This window comes from Nothobranchius furzeri, chromosome 4, assembly GCF_043380555.1.
Source record: "Nothobranchius furzeri strain GRZ-AD chromosome 4, NfurGRZ-RIMD1, whole genome shotgun sequence".
Lineage (NCBI taxonomy): Eukaryota > Metazoa > Chordata > Actinopteri > Cyprinodontiformes > Nothobranchiidae > Nothobranchius > Nothobranchius furzeri.
In genome coordinates, this window is record NC_091744.1 from 30,710,256 (window position 1) to 30,724,018 (window position 13,763).

The window sequence follows — 13,763 nt, forward strand, 5'->3', positions numbered from 1 at the left end:
CATGTGGCAAGACACTCCTCGGGGCGCGTCTTGCTTGGGCCTCTCTCATGGAGGCCCTCTGTCAGACCCAGTGTTGACATGTGTCAAGACGCTCCTCGGGGCGCGTCTTGCTTTGGCCTCTCTCCTGGAGGCGCTCTGTCAGACCGAGTGCTGACATGTGGCAAGAAGTTCCTCGGGGCGCGTGTTGCTTGGGCTTCTCTCCTGGAGGCCCTCAGTAAGACCCATTGTTGACATGTGGCAAGACGCTCCTCGGGGCGCGTCTTGCTTGGGCCTCTCTCCAGAAGGCCCTCAATCAGACCCAGTGTTGACACGTGGCAAGACGCTCCTCGGGGCGCGTCTTGCTTTTGCCTCTCTCCTGGAGATGCTCAGTCAGACTGAGTAGTGACATGTGGCCTGACGCTCCTCGGGGCGCGTGTTGCTTGGGCCTCTCTCCTGGAGGCGCTCAGTCAGACCCATTGTTGACATGTTGCAAGACGCTCCTTTGGGCGCGTCTTGCTTGGGTCTCTCTCCTGGAGGCGCTCAGTCAGACCGAGTGCTGACATGTGGAAAGACGCTCCTCGGGGCGCGTCTTGCTTGGGCCTCTCTCCTGGAGGCCCTATGTCAGACCCAGTGTTGACATGTGGCAAGACGCTCCTCCGGGCGCATCTTGCTTGGGCCTCTCTCCTGGAGGCCCTCAGTCGGATTCGAGCAATTGATGTGTATATTTTTAATAGTGCACAATGCTACTATTCCTAGGCTGAATGTACGACATGGCTCTTATGTATCATTATGTATCGTTTCCATTAAGGACTAATGGCATTTACTCACGGACCCAAGAAACCAGTTCCGAAAAATGGTCGAGAATTATAACTTGTCTAATAGCAACTGGAAGATATGTTGCGTCATAAGCCTCTGATGGTTCACAAGGTGCACGGTCCACTCTAAATCCTAATGCTGTATTTGTAGTACATACACTAAGTCTTCTCTGTTAATGTCAGACTAGAGTTTTATTAGAGTTTTACTTTGCAACAATGGGATTCGAGCAATTGATGTGTATATTTTTAATAGTGCACAATGCTACTATTCCTAGGCTGAATGTGTGACATGGCTCTTATGTATCATTATGTATCGTTTCCATTAAGTACTAATTTAAATAAAGTCCCTCTGTCCTCAGAGCTAGGTTGTGGGTTTAAGTGGCAAGACGCTCCTCGGGGCGCATATTGCTTGGGCCTCTCTCCTGGATGCCCTCTGTCAGACCGAGTGTTGACATGTGGCAAGACTCTCCTCGGGGCGCGTCTTGCTTGGGCTTCTCTCATGGAGGCCCTCAATCAGACCCAGTGTTGACATGTGTCAAGACGCTCCTCGGGGCGTGTCTTGCTTGGGCCTCTCTCCTGGAGGGGCTCAGTCAGACCCAGTGTTGACATGTGGCAAGACGCTCCTCGGGGTGCGTCTTGCTTGGGCTTCTCTCCTGGAGGCCCTCAGTCAGACCCATTGTTGACATGTGGCAAGACGCTCCTCGGGGCACGTCTTGCTTGGGCCTCTCTCCTGGAGGCGCTCAAACAGACCGAGTAGTGACATGTGGCAAGACGCTCCTCTGGGCGCGTCTTGCTGGGGCTTCTCTCATGGAGGCACTCAGTCAGACCCAGTGTTGACATGTGGAGAGACGCTCCTCGGGGCGTGTCTTTCTTGGACCTCTCTCCCTGAGGCGCTCAGTAAGACCGAGTAGTGACATTTGGCAAGACGCTCCTCGGGGAGCTTCTTGCTTGGGCCTCTCTCATGGAGGCACTCAGTCAGACCCAGTGTTGACATGTGGAGAGACGCTCCTCGGGGGGCGTCTTGCTTTGGCCTCTCTCCTGGAGGCACTCAGTCAGACCGAGTGCTGACATGTGGCAAGAAGCTCCTCGGGGCGCGTCTTGCTTGGACTTCTCTCCCGGAGGCCCTCAGTAAGAACCATTGTTGACATGTGGCAAGACGCTCCTCGGGACGCGTCTTGCTTGGGCCTCTCTCCAGAAGGCCCTCAATCAGACCCAGTGTTGACACGTGGCAAGACGCTCCTCGGGGCGCGTCTTGCTTGGGCCTCTCTCCTGGAGGCGCTCAGTCAGACTGAGTAGTGACATGTGGCCTGACGCTCCTCGGGGCGCGTGTTGCTTGGGCCTCTCTCCTGGAGGCGCTCAGTCAGACCAAGTGGTGACATGTGGCAAGACAATCCTCGGGGCGCATCTTGCTTGGGCCTCTCTCCTGGAGGCCCTCTGTCAGACCCAGTGTTGACATGTGGCAAGACACTCCTCGGGGCGCGTCTTGCTTGGGCCTCTCTCATGGAGGCCCTCTGTCAGACCCAGTGTTGACATGTGTCAAGACGCTCCTCGGGGCGCGTCTTGCTTTGGTCTCTCTCCTGGAGGCGCTCAGTCAGACCGAGTGCTGACATGTGGCAAGAAGCTCCTCGGGGCGCGTCTTGCTTGGGCTTCTCTCCTGGAGACCCTCAGTAAGACCCATTGTTGACATGTGGCAAGACGCTCCTCGGGGCGCGTCTTGCTTGGGCCTCTCTCCTGGAGGCGCTCAGTCAGACTGAGTAGTGACATGTGGCCTGACGCTCCTCGGGGCGCGTGTTGCTTGGGCCTCTCTCCTGGAGGCGCTCAGTCAGACCGAGTGCTGACATGTGGCAAGACGCTCCTCGGGCCGCGTGTTGCTTGGGCTTCTCTCCTGGAGGCCCTCAGTCAGACCCATTGTTGTCATGTGGCAAGACGCTCCTCGGGGCGCGTCTTGCTTGGGCCTCTCTCCTGGAGGCGCTCAGTCAGACTGAGTAGTGACATGTGGCCTGACGATCCTCGGGGCACGTCTTGCTTGGGCCTCTCTCCTGGAGGCGCTCAGTCAGACCCAGTGCTGACATGTGGCACGACACTCCTCGGGGCGCGTCTTGCTTGGGCCTCTCTCGTGGAGGCCCTCTGTCAGACCCAGTGTTGACATGTGTCAAGACGCTCCTTGGGGCGCATCTTGCTTGGGCTTCTCTCCTGGAGGCGCTCAGACAGACCCAGTGTTGACATGTGACAAGACGCTCCTCGGGAAGCGTCTTGCTTGGGCCTCTCTCCTGGAGGCGCTCAGTCAGAACCAGAGGTGACATGTGGCAAGACGCTCCTCGGGGCGCGTCTTGCTTGGGCCTCTCTCCTGGAGGCCCTCTGTCAGACCCAGTGTTGACATGTGGCAAGACGCTCCTCCGGGCGCATCTTGCTTGGGACTCTCTCCTGGAGGCCCTCTGTCAGACCCAGTGTTGACATGTGTCAAGACGCTACTTGGGGCGCATCTTGCTTGGGCTTCTCTCCTGGAGGCGCTCAGACAGACCCAGTGTTGACATGTGACAAGACGCTCCTCGGGAAGCGTCTTGCTTGGGCCTCTCTCCTGGAGGCGCTCAGTCAGAACCAGAGGTGACATGTGGCAAGACGCTCCTCGGGGCGCGTCTTGCTTGGGCCTCTCTCCTGGAGGCCCTCTGTCAGACCCAGTGTTGACATGTGGCAAGACGCTCCTCCGGGCGCATCTTGCTTGGGCCTCTCTCCTGGAGGCCCTCTGTCAGACCCAGTGTTGACATGTGGCAAGACGCTCCTCCGGGCGCATCTTGCTTGGGCCCTATCCTGGAGGCCCTCAGTCAAACCCATTGTTGACATGTGGCAAGACGCTCCTCGGGGCGCGTCTTGCTTGGGCTTCTCTCAAGGAGGCCCTCAGTCCGACCCAGTGTTGACATGTGTCAAGACGCTCCTCGGGGCGTGTCTTGCTTGGGCCTCTCTCCTGGAGGCACTCAGTCAGACCCAGTGTTGACATGTGGCAAGACGCTCCTCTGGGAACGTCTTGCTTGGGCCTCTCTCCTGGAGGCGCTCAGTCAGACCGAGTAGTGACATGTGGCAAGACGCTCCTCGGGGCGCGTCTTGCTTGGACCTCCCTCCTGGAGGCGCTCAGTCAGACCGAGTAGTGACATTTGGCAAGACGCTCCTCGGGGCGCGTCTTGCTTGGGCCTATCTCCTGGAGGCGCTCAGTCAGACCGAGTGCTGACATAAGGCAAGACGCTCCTCGGGGCGCGTCTTGCTGGGGCCTCTCTCCTGGAGGTGCTCAATCAGACCCAGTGGTGACACGTGGCAAGACGCTCCTCTGGGCGCGTCTTGCTTGGGCCTCTCTCCTGGAGGAGCTCAGTCAGACCCAGTGGTGACACGTGGCAAGACGCTCCTCGAGGCGCATCTTGCTTGGGCCTCTCTCCTGGAGGCGCTAATTCAGACCCAGTCTTGACACGTGGCAAGACGCTCCTCGGGGCGCGTCTTGCTTGGGCCTCTCTCCTGGAGGCGCTCAGTCAGACACAGTGTTGACATGTGGCAAGACACTCCTCGGGGCGCGTCTTGCTTGGGCTTCTCTCATGGAGGCCCTCAGTAAGACCCATTGTTGACATGTGGAAAGAAGCTCCTCGGGACGCGTCTTGCTTTGGCTTCTCTCCTGGAGGCCCTCAGTCAGACCCATTGTTGACATGTGGCAAGACGCTCCTCGGGGCGCGTATTGCTTGGGCCTCTCTCCTGGATGCCCTCTGTCAGACCCAGTGTTGACATGTGGCAAGACTCTCCTCGGGGCGCGTCTTGCTTGGGCTTCTCTCATGGAGGCCCTCAGTCAGACCCAGTGTTGACATGTGTCAAGACGCTCCTCGGGGCCTGTCTTGCTTGGGCCTCTCTCCTGGAGGCGCTCAGTCAGACCCAGTGTTGACATGTGGCAAGACGCTCCCCGGGGCGCTTCTTGCTTGGGCTTCTCTCCTGGAGGCCCTCAGTCAGACCCATTGTTGACCTGTGGCAAGACGCTCCTCGGGGCACGTGTTGCTTGGACCTCTCTCCTGGAGGCGCTCAGTCAGACCGAGTAGTGACATGTGGCAAGACGCTCCTCGGGGCGCGTCTTGCTTGGGCTTCTCTCCTGGAGGCCCTCAGTGAGACCCATTGTTGACATGTGGCAAGAAGCTCCTCGGGGCGCTTCTTGCTTGGGCCTCTCTCCTGGAGGCGCTCAGTCAGACCGAGTGCTGACATGTGGCAAGACGCTCCTCGGGGCGCGTCTTGCTTGTGCCTCTCTCCTGGAGGCGCTCAGTAAGACCCAGTGTTGACATGTGGCCTGACGCTCCTCGGGGCGCGTCTTGCTTGGGCTTCTCTAATGGAGGCCCTCAGTCAGACCCATTGTTGACATGTGGCAAGACGCTCCTCGGGGCACGTCTTGCTTGGGCCTCTCTCCTGGAGGAGCTCAGTCAGACCGAGTAGTGACATGTGGCAAGACGCTCCTCGGGGTGCGTCTTGCTTGGGCCTCTCTCCTGGAGGCGCTCAGTCAGACCCAGTGGTGACATGTGGCAAGACGCTCCTCGGGGCGCATCTTGCTTGGGCCTCTCTCCTGGAGGCGCTCAGTCAGACCCAGTGTTGACACGTGGCAAGACGCTCCTCGGGGCGCGTCTTGCTTGGGCCTCTCTCCTGGAGCCGCTCATTCAGACCCAGTGTTGACATGTGGCAAGACACTCCTCGGGGCGCGTCTTGCTTGGGCCTCTCTCATGGAGGCCCTCTGTCAGACCCAGTGTTGACATGTGTCAAGACGCTCCTCGGGGCGCGTCTTGCTTTGGCCTCTCTCCTGGAGGCGCTCTGTCAGACCGAGTGCTGACATGTGGCAAGAAGTTCCTCGGGGCGCGTGTTGCTTGGGCTTCTCTCCTGGAGGCCCTCAGTAAGACCCATTGTTGACATGTGGCAAGACGCTCCTCGGGGCGCGTCTTGCTTGGGCCTCTCTCCAGAAGGCCCTCAATCAGACCCAGTGTTGACACGTGGCAAGACGCTCCTCGGGGCGCGTCTTGCTTTTGCCTCTCTCCTGGAGATGCTCAGTCAGACTGAGTAGTGACATGTGGCCTGACGCTCCTCGAGGCGCGTGTTGCTTGGGCCTCTCTCCTGGAGGCGCTCAGTCAGACCCATTGTTGACATGTTGCAAGACGCTCCTTTGGGCGCGTCTTGCTTGGGCCTCTCTCCTGGAGGCGCTCAGTCAGACCGAGTGCTGACATGTGGAAAGACGCTCCTCGGGGCGCGTCTTGCTTGGGCCTCTCTCCTGGAGGCCCTATGTCAGACCCAGTGTTGACATGTGGCAAGACGCTCCTCCGGGCGCATCTTGCTTGGGCCTCTCTCCTGGAGGCCCTCAGTCGGATTCGAGCAATTGATGTGTATATTTTTAATAGTGCACAATGCTACTATTCCTAGGCTGAATGTACGACATGGCTCTTATGTATCATTATGTATCGTTTCCATTAAGGACTAATGGCATTTACTCACGGACCCAAGAAACCAGTTCCGAAAAATGGTCGAGAATTATAACTTGTCTAATAGCAACTGGAAGATATGTTGCGTCATAAGCCTCTGATGGTTCACAAGGTGCACGGTCCACTCTAAATCCTAATGCTGTATTTGTAGTACATACACTAAGTCTTCTCTGTTAATGTCAGACTAGAGTTTTATTAGAGTTTTACTTTGCAACAATGGGATTCGAGCAATTGATGTGTATATTTTTAATAGTGCACAATGCTACTATTCCTAGGCTGAATGTGTGACATGGCTCTTATGTATCATTATGTATCGTTTCCATTAAGTACTAATTTAAATAAAGTCCCTCTGTCCTCAGAGCTAGGTTGTGGGTTTAAGTGGCAAGACGCTCCTCGGGGCGCATATTGCTTGGGCCTCTCTCCTGGATGCCCTCTGTCAGACCGAGTGTTGACATGTGGCAAGACTCTCCTCGGGGCGCGTCTTGCTTGGGCTTCTCTCATGGAGGCCCTCAGTCAGACCCAGTGTTGACATGTGTCAAGACGCTCCTCGGGGCGTGTCTTGCTTGGGCCTCTCTCCTGGAGGGGCTCAGTCAGACCCAGTGTTGACATGTGGCAAGACGCTCCTCGGGGTGCGTCTTGCTTGGGCTTCTCTCCTGGAGGCCCTCAGTCAGACCCATTGTTGACATGTGGCAAGACGCTCCTCGGGGCACGTCTTGCTTGGGCCTCTCTCCTGGAGGCGCTCAAACAGACCGAGTAGTGACATGTGGCAAGACGCTCCTCTGGGCGCGTCTTGCTGGGGCTTCTCTCATGGAGGCACTCAGTCAGACCCAGTGTTGACATGTGGAGAGACGCTCCTCGGGGCGTGTCTTGCTTGGACCTCTCTCCCTGAGGCGCTCAGTAAGACCGAGTAGTGACATTTGGCAAGACGCTCCTCGGGGAGCTTCTTGCTTGGGCCTCTCTCATGGAGGCACTCAGTCAGACCCAGTGTTGACATGTGGAGAGACGCTCCTCGGGGGGCGTCTTGCTTTGGCCTCTCTCCTGGAGGCACTCAGTCAGACCGAGTGCTGACATGTGGCAAGAAGCTCCTCGGGGCGCGTCTTGCTTGGACTTCTCTCCCGGAGGCCCTCAGTAAGGACCATTGTTGACATGTGGCAAGACGCTCCTCGGGACGCGTCTTGCTTGGGCCTCTCTCCAGACGGCCCTCAATCAGACCCAGTGTTGACACGTGGCAAGACGCTCCTCGGGGCGCGTCTTGCTTGGGCCTCTCTCCTGGAGGCGCTCAGTCAGACTGAGTAGTGACATGTGGCCTGACGCTCCTCGGGGCGCGTGTTGCTTGGGCCTCTCTCCTGGAGGCGCTCAGTCAGACCAAGTGGTGACATGTGGCAAGACAATCCTCGGGGCGCATCTTGCTTGGGCCTCTCTCCTGGAGGCCCTCTGTCAGACCCAGTGTTGACATGTGGCAAGACACTCCTCGGGGCGCGTCTTGCTTGGGCCTCTCTCATGGAGGCCCTCTGTCAGACCCAGTGTTGACATGTGTCAAGACGCTCCTCGGGGCGCGTCTTGCTTTGGTCTCTCTCCTGGAGGCGCTCAGTCAGACCGAGTGCTGACATGTGGCAAGAAGCTCCTCTGGGCGCGTCTTGCTTGGGCTTCTCTCCTGGAGACCCTCAGTAAGACCCATTGTTGACATGTGGCAAGACGCTCCTCGGGGCGCGTCTTGCTTGGGCCTCTCTCCTGGAGGCGCTCAGTCAGACTGAGTAGTGACATGTGGCCTGACGCTCCTCGGGGCGCGTGTTGCTTGGGCCTCTCTCCTGGAGGCGCTCAGTCAGACCGAGTGCTGACATGTGGCAAGACGCTCCTCGGGCCGCGTGTTGCTTGGGCTTCTCTCCTGGAGGCCCTCAGTCAGACCCATTGTTGTCATGTGGCAAGACGCTCCTCGGGGCGCATCTTGCTTGGGCCTCTCTCCTGGAGGCGCTCAGTCAGACTGAGTAGTGACATGTGGCCTGACGATCCTCGGGGCACGTCTTGCTTGGGCCTCTCTCCTGGAGGCGCTCAGTCAGACCCAGTGCTGACATGTGGCACGACACTCCTCGGGGCGCGTCTTGCTTGGGCCTCTCTCGTGGAGGCCCTCTGTCAGACCCAGTGTTGACATGTGTCAAGACGCTCCTTGGGGCGCATCTTGCTTGGGCTTCTCTCCTGGAGGCGCTCAGACAGACCCAGTGTTGACATGTGGCCTGACGATCCTCGGGGCACGTCTTGCTTGGGCCTCTCTCCTGGAGGCGCTCAGTCAGACCCAGTGCTGACATGTGGCACGACACTCCTCGGGGCGCGTCTTGCTTGGGCCTCTCTCCTGGAGGCGCTCAGTCAGACCGAGTGCTGACATAAGGCAAGACGCTCCTCGGGGCGCGTCTTGCTGGGGCCTCTCTCCTGGAGGCGCTCAGTCAGACCCAGTGCTGACATGTGGCAAGACGCTCCTCGGGGCGCGTCTTGCTTGGGCCTCTCTCCTGGAGGCGCTCAGTCAGACTGAGTAGTGACATGTGGCCTGACGCTCCCCGGGGCGCGTCTTGCTTGGGCCTCTCTCCTGGAGGCGCTCAGTCAGACCCAGTGGTTACATGTGGCAAGACACTCCTCGGGGCGCGTCTTGCTTGGGCCTCTCTCCTGGAGGCCCTCTGTCAGACCCAGTGTCTACATGTGTCAAGACGCTCCTCGGGGCGCGTCTTGCTTGGGCTTCTCTCCTGGAGGCCCTCAGTCAGACCCATTGTTGACATGTGGCAAGACGCTCCTCGGGGCGCGTCTTGCTTGGGCCTCTCTCCTGGAGGCGCTCAGTCAGAACCAGAGGTGACATGTGGCAAGACGCTCCTCGGGGCGCATCTTGCTTGGGCCTCTCTCCTGGAGGCCCTCTGTCAGACCCAGTGTTGACATGTGGCAAGACGCTCCTCCGGGCGCATCTTGCTTGGGCCCTATCCTGGAGGCCCTCAGTCAAACCCATTGTTGACATGTGGCAAGACGCTCCTCGGGGCGCGTCTTGCTTGGGCCTCTCTCCTGGAGGCGCTCAGTAAGACCGAGTGCTGACATAAGGCAAGACGCTCCTCGGGGCGCTCATTGCTTGGGCCTCTCTCCTGAATGCCCTCTGTCAGACCGAGTGTTGACATGTGGCAAGACTCTCCTCGGGGCGCGTCTTGCTTGGGCTTCTCTCAAGGAGGCCCTCAGTCCGACCCAGTGTTGACATGTGTCAAGACGCTCCTCGGGGCGTGTCTTGCTTGGGCCTCTCTCCTGGAGGCGCTCAGTCAGACCCAGTGTTGACATGTGGCAAGACGCTCCTCTGGGCGCGTCTTGCTTGGGCTTCTCTCCTGGAGGCCCTCAGTCAGACCCATTGTTGACATGTGGCAAGACGCTCCTCGGGGCACGTCTTGCTTGGGCCTCTCTCCTGGAGGCGCTCAGTCAGACCGAGTAGTGACATTTGGCAAGACGCTCCTCGGGGCGCGTCTTGCTTGGGCCTCTCTCCTGGAGGCGCTCAGTCAGACCCAGTGGTGACATGTGGCAAGACGCTCCTCGGGGCGCGTCTTGCTGGGGCCTCTCTCCTGGAGGTGCTCAATCAGACCCAGTGGTGACACGTGGCAAGACGCTCCTCTGGGCGCGTCTTGCTTGGGCCTCTCTCCTGGAGGAGCTCAGTCAGACCCAGTGGTGACACGTGGCAAGACGCTCCTCGAGGCGCATCTTAATGGGGCCTCTCTCCTGGAGGCGCTAAGTCAGACCCAGTGTTGACACGTGGCAAGCCACTCCTCGGGGCGCTACTTGCTTGGGCTTCTCTAATGGAGGCCCTCAGTAAGACCCACTGTTGACATGTGGAAAGAAGCTCCTCGGGGCGCGTCTTGCTTTGGCTTCTCTCCTGGAGGCCCTCAGTCAGACCCATTGTTGACATGTGGCAAGACGCTCCTCGGGGCGCGTATTGCTTGGGCCACTCTCCTGGATGCCCTCTGTCAGACCCAGTGTTGACATGTGGCAAGACTCTCCTCGGGGCGCGTCTTGCTTGGGCTTCTCTCATGGAGGCCCTCAGTCAGACCCAGTGTTGACATGTGTCAAGACGCTCCTCGGGGCGTGTCTTGCTTGGGCCTCTCTCCTGGAGGCGCTCAGTCAGACCCAGTGTTGACATGTGGCAGGACGCTCCTCGGGGCGCTTCTTGCTTGGGCTTCTCTCCTGGAGGCCCTCAGTCAGACCCATTGTTGACATGTGGCAAGACGCTCCTCTGGGCACGTGTTGCTTGGACCTCTCTCCTGGAGGCGCTCAGTCAGACCGAGTAGTGACATGTGGCAAGACGCTCCTCGGGGTATGTCTTGCTTGGGCCCCTCTCCTGGAGGCGCTCAATTAGACCCAGTGTTGACATGTGGCAAGACGCTCCTCGGGGCGCGTCTTGCTTGGGCTTCTCTCCTGGAGGCCCTCAGTGAGACCCATTGTTGACACGTGGCAAGACGCTCCTCGAGGCGCATCTTGCTTGGGCCTCTCTCCTGGAGGCGCTAAGTCAGACCCAGTGTTGACACGTTGCAAGACGCTCCTCGGGGCGCGTCTTGCTTGGGCCTCTCTCCTGGAGGCGCTCAGTCAGACACAGTGTTGACATGTGGCAAGACACTCCTCGGGGCGCGTCTTGCTTGGGCTTCTCTCATGGAGGCCCTCAGTAAGACCCATTGTTGACATGTGGAAAGAAGCTCCTCGGGGCGCGTCTTGCTTTCGCTTCTCTCCTGGAGGCCCTCAGTCAGACCCATTGTTGACATGTGGCAAGACGCTCCTCGGGGCGCGTATTGCTTGGGCCTCTCTCCTGGATGCCCTCTGTCAGACCCAGTGTTGACATGTGGCAAGACTCTCCTCGGGGCGCGTCTTGCTTGGGCTTCTCTCATGGAGGCCCTCAGTCAGACCCAGTGTTGACATGTGTCAAGACGCTCCTCGGGGCGTGTCTTGCTTGGGCCTCTCTCCTGGAGGCGCTCAGTCAGACCCAGTGTTGACATGTGGCAAGACGCTCCTCGGGGCGCTTCTTGCTTGGGCTTCTCTCCTGGAGGCCCTCAGTCAGACCCATTGTTGACATGTGGCAAGACGCTCCTCGGGGCACGTGTTGCTTGGACCTCTCTCCTTGAGGCGCTCAGTCAGACCGAGTAGTGACATGTGGCAAGACGCTCCTCGGGGCGTGTCTTGCTTGGGCCTCTCTCCTGGAGGCGCTCAATTAGACCCAGTGTTGACATGTGGCAAGACGCTCCTCGGGGCGCGTCTTGCTGGGGCCTCTCTCCTGGAGGGGCTCAGTCAGACCCAGTGTTGACATGTGGCCTGACGCTCCTCGGGGCGCGTCTTGCTTGGGCTTCTCTCCTGGAGGCCCTCAGTCAGACCCATTGTTGACATGTGGCAAGACGCTCCTCGGGGCACGTCTTGCTTGGGCCTCTCTCCTGGAGGCGCTCAGTCAGACCGAGTAGTGACATGTGGCAAGACGCTCCTCGGGGTGCGTCTTGCTTGGACCTCTCTCCTGTAGGCGCTCAGTTAGACCGAGTAGTGACATGTCGCAAGACGCTCCTCGGGGCGCATCTTGCTTGGGCCTCTCTCCTGGAGGCGCTCAGTCAGACCTACTGCTGACATAAGGCAAGACGCTCCTCGGGGCGCGTCTTGCTTGGCCCTCTCTCCTGGAGGCGCTCAGTCAGACCCAGTGGTGACATGTGGCAAGACGCTCCTCGGGGCGCATCTTGCTTGGGCCTCTCTCCAGAAGGCCCTCAATCAGACCCAGTGTTGACACGTGGCAAGACGCTCCTCGGGGCGCGTCTTGCTTGGGCCTCTCTCCTGGAGGCGCTCAGTCAGACTGAGTAGTGACATGTGGCCTGACGCTCCTCGGGGCGCGTGTTGCTTGGGCCTCTCTCCTGGAGGCGCTCAGTCAGACCCATTGTTGACATGTTGCAAGACGCTCCTTTGGGCGCGTCTTGCTTGGGCCTCTCTCCTGGAGGCGCTCAGTCAGACCGAGTGCTGACCTGTGGAAAGACGCTCCTCGGGGCGCGTCTTGCTTGGGCCTCTCTCCTGGAGGCCCTCTGTCAGACCCAGTGTTGACATGTGGCAAGACGCTCCTCCGGGCGCATCTTGCTTGGGCCTCTCTCCTGGAGGCCCTCAGTCATACCCAGTGTTGACATGTGTCAAGACGCTCTTCGGGGCGCGTCTTGCTTGGGCCTCTCTCCTGGAGGCCCTCAGTCAGACCCATTGTTGACATGTGGCAAGACGCTCCTCGGGGCGCGTCTTGCTTGGGCTTCTCTCCTGGAGGCGCTCAGACAGACCCAGTGTTGACATGTGACAAGACGCTCCTCGGGGCACGTCTTGCTTGGGCCTCTCTCCTGGAGGCGCTCAGTCAGAACCAGAGGTGACATGTGGCAAGACGCTCCTTGGGGCGCGTCTTGCTTGGGCCTCTCTCCTGGAGGCCCTCTGTCAGACCCAGTGTTGACATGTGGCAAGACGCTCCTTCGGGCGCATCTTGCTTGTTCCTCTCTCCTGGAGGCCCTCAGTCAGACCCAGGCCACATGTCACTACTCAGTCTGACTGAGCTCCTCCAGGAAAGAGGCCCAAGCAAGACGCGCCCAGAGGAGCGTCTTGCCACGTGTCACCACTGGGTCTGATTGAGCACCTCCAGGAGAGAGGCCCCAGCAAGACGCGCCCCGAGGAGCGTCTTGCCTTATGTCAGCACTCGGTCTTACTGAGCGCCTCCAGGAGAGAGGCCCAAGCAATACGCGCCCCGAGGAGCGTCTTGCCACATGTCACTACTCGGTCTAACTGAGCGCCTCCAGGAGAGAGGTCCAAGCAAGACGCGCCCCGAGGAGCGTCTTGCCATATGTCACTACTCGGTCTGACTGAGCGCCTCCAGGAGGGAGGTCCAAGCAAGACGCGCCCCGAGGAGCGTCTTGCCACATGTCACTACTCGGTCTGACTGAGCGCCTCCAGGAGAGAGGCCCAAGCAATACGCGCCCCGAGGAGCGTCTTGCCACATGTCACTACTCGGTCTGACTGAGCGCCTCCAGGAGAGAGGCCCAAGCAAGACGCGCCCCGAGGAGCGTCTTGCCACATGTCAACAATGGGTCTGACTGAGGGCCTCCAGGAGAGAAGCCCAAGCAAGACGCGCCCAGAGGAGCGTCTTGACACATGTCAACACTGGGTCTGACTGAGCGCCTCCAGAAGAGAGGCCCAAGCAAGACACGCCCCGAGGAGCATCTTGACACATGTCAACACTGGGTCGGACTGAGGGCCTCCATGAGAGAAGCCCAAGCAAGACGCGCCCCGAGGAGAGTCTTGCCACATGTCAACACTCGGTCTGACAGAGGGCATTCAGGAGAGAGGCCCAAGCAAGACGCGCCCCGAGGAGCGTCTTGCCACATGTCACCACTGGGTCTGAATGAGCGCCTCCAGGAGAGAGGCCCAACCAAGACGCGCCCCGAGGAGTGTCTTGCCACATGCCAACACTGGGTCTGACTGAGCGCCTCCA